Below are 2,579 nucleotides of genomic sequence, written 5' to 3' on the forward strand. Positions count from 1 at the left end.
TCATTACCTTGTCTCCCACTTGATAGCTTGCATGCTTCGTCTTCTTATCTGCCCATTTCTTCATCCTCTTTGCAGCTTTGTCGAGGTAAGAACGAGTGACATCTGCTTGTTCTTCCCAAGACTTAATCATATGATAAGCTCCAGGGCTCTTTCCTGAGTAAGAGGAAGAAAGAGAGTGAGGTGTAAGCGGCTGTTGTCCAGTCACAATCTCAAATGGGCTCTTCCCTGTAGATTCGCTCCTTTGCAGATTGTATGAGAATTGAGCAATGTCTAGGAGTTTTGTCCAATCCTTCTGATTAGCGCTTACAAAATGCCTTAAGTAACACTCAAGTAAGGCATTCACTCTCTCAGTCTGCCCATCGGTTTGAGGATGGAAGCTTGTTGAAAAATGAAGCTCTGACCCAAGGAGTTTGAACAACTCTGTCCATAGTCGTCCTGTGAAGCATGGATCTCGATCACTAATGATGCTTTTAGGCAATCCCCAATATTTCACCACATTCTTGAAGAATAGTCGTGCTGCCTCTTCTGCAGTGCAATCAGTAGGGGCGGGTATAAAGGTAGCATACTTCGAAAATCGATCCACTACCACGAGAATAGATCCAAACCACTCGGACTTTGGTAAGGCAGAGATGAAATCTAGAGAGACACTTTCCCACGGTCGCTCCGAAGGAGGCAGAGGTTCCAACAACCCACTTGGTGTCTTGTTTTCAATCTTATCTTGTTGGCACACAAGACAAGTCTTCACATAGCTCTCCACTTCATCTCTCATTTGAGGCCAATAATAAGAAGATTTAATGAGTGCTAAGGTCCTTCGCTGACCTTGGTGACCAGCCCACTTGGTGTCGTGGCATTCCCTCACTAATTTTCTTCTTAGATTTTCCCATTTAGGGACGTATAGTCTTCTCCCTTTTGTGTAGAGAATGTCGTTTTCTAACCAAAATCTTTTGGTCTTACCTTCTCTAGCCAACTCCACCAACTTCTTGGCTAGTGGGTCGTGATGCAACCCTTCCTTGATGGTATGCACAATATCTCCTTCAACCATAGAAATGGCCGACATCCTGTATGGTTTTGAGATAGGCGGTTTCGCTCCTAACTCCAATTCAATGTTATGGTCGACCTTCCTCCAAGGTGGTAGTTGTTTTGGCAACTTGGGAGGCATCACATCCTTATTTTCTTCAATGACTTCCTTGATTTTGGGAGGAACGTCTTCTCTTTTGGATATTGACTCCTCTTGTAATAGAGCCAAATATGTAGTCTCTCCCTTCTTGAAACCTTTCTTGAGTTGCATGGTCGAGAGCATCGGAATTCCTCCAGCCTTTGAGATTGTAGGGACCATGCATGGAGACCCTTTCTCCATGACGCATACTATATTGTAGTATGGCATAGGTATTATATTTGCCTTCCTTTGCAAATCGAGCCCGATGACTATTTTAAAATCGTCCATGGGTGCTACTGAGAAATCCACAAGGCCCTTCCAAGAACCAAGAGTCATCTCAACCCCTTTTGCTACTCCCTTAAGGGGTTCACCCTTGGTATTCACGGGTTTGAACCAACCATTCTTTTCGGTGATCTTCAACCCAAGCCTCCTTGCTTCATCAGGCGTGATGAAGTTGTGTGTAGCACCAGTGTCGATCATAGCCATGACAGGTTTTTCATTGACAAAGGCTTTGACATACATCAAGCCTTTCTTTTCTGCAGTACTTGCCTCTTTGGTCTTCACAGCATTTATGTGTTGGATAGATCCAACACACTCAGTTACTTGAGTTTGAGCTTCTCGTTCCTCAGCAATAGATGCCAAAGTCCCTAGCTTGGGACAATCCTTCATTTGGTGCGGTCCCTTGCACACGAAGCATCCTCCTTTGGGCACGAAAGCCTTCTTTTTTTCTTCGTACTCTTTCTTTGAAGAGTATTTTCCTTCCTTCTTGGTTGAGAAACTATTTCCCTTGTCTCCCCCACCTTCAGTAGAACTAGGCTTGGAGGATGACTTGGGTTTAGAGTCTCCCCTATGATACTCAATCAGTGATTCGGCCACCACGATGGCCTCATCAACATCCTTAACATTCCTTCTTTGTAGTTCTTGCTTTGCCCAAGGTTGGAGTCCATCAATGAAGAAGAACAATGCATCCTCTGATGCTAAGTTGGGGATTTGAAGCGTGAGAGTAGTAAACTCCTTTACGTAGTCGCTAATCGTACTCTTGTGCTTCAACTCCCTCAACTTCTTCCTTGCTTCATAAACCACATTCTCAGGGAAGAATTGTCTTTTCAATTCCCTTTTGAAATCTTCCCATGTGGCTATGTTGCAAGTATCATTTTTCCATATCTACGCACTTTCTCCTCCACCACAAAGTAGCATTATCAGAAAGGTAGAGGGCTGCAGTGCGTACCTTTATTGCTTCTTCAACCACCCCTTGACCTTCGAAGTACCTCTCCATTTGCCATAGGAAGTTCTCCACCTCGCGAGCATCCCTTACGCCCTTGAACTCCTTTGGCTTGGGAAGATCAATCTTTGTCGTCTCCCTTATAATGATTGGTCGAGATTTCGCCTCCTCAAACCAAACTCGAACTTCCTCAAATAACTT

This window comes from Arachis ipaensis, chromosome B10 (genome assembly GCF_000816755.2).
Source record: "Arachis ipaensis cultivar K30076 chromosome B10, Araip1.1, whole genome shotgun sequence".
Lineage (NCBI taxonomy): Eukaryota > Viridiplantae > Streptophyta > Magnoliopsida > Fabales > Fabaceae > Arachis > Arachis ipaensis.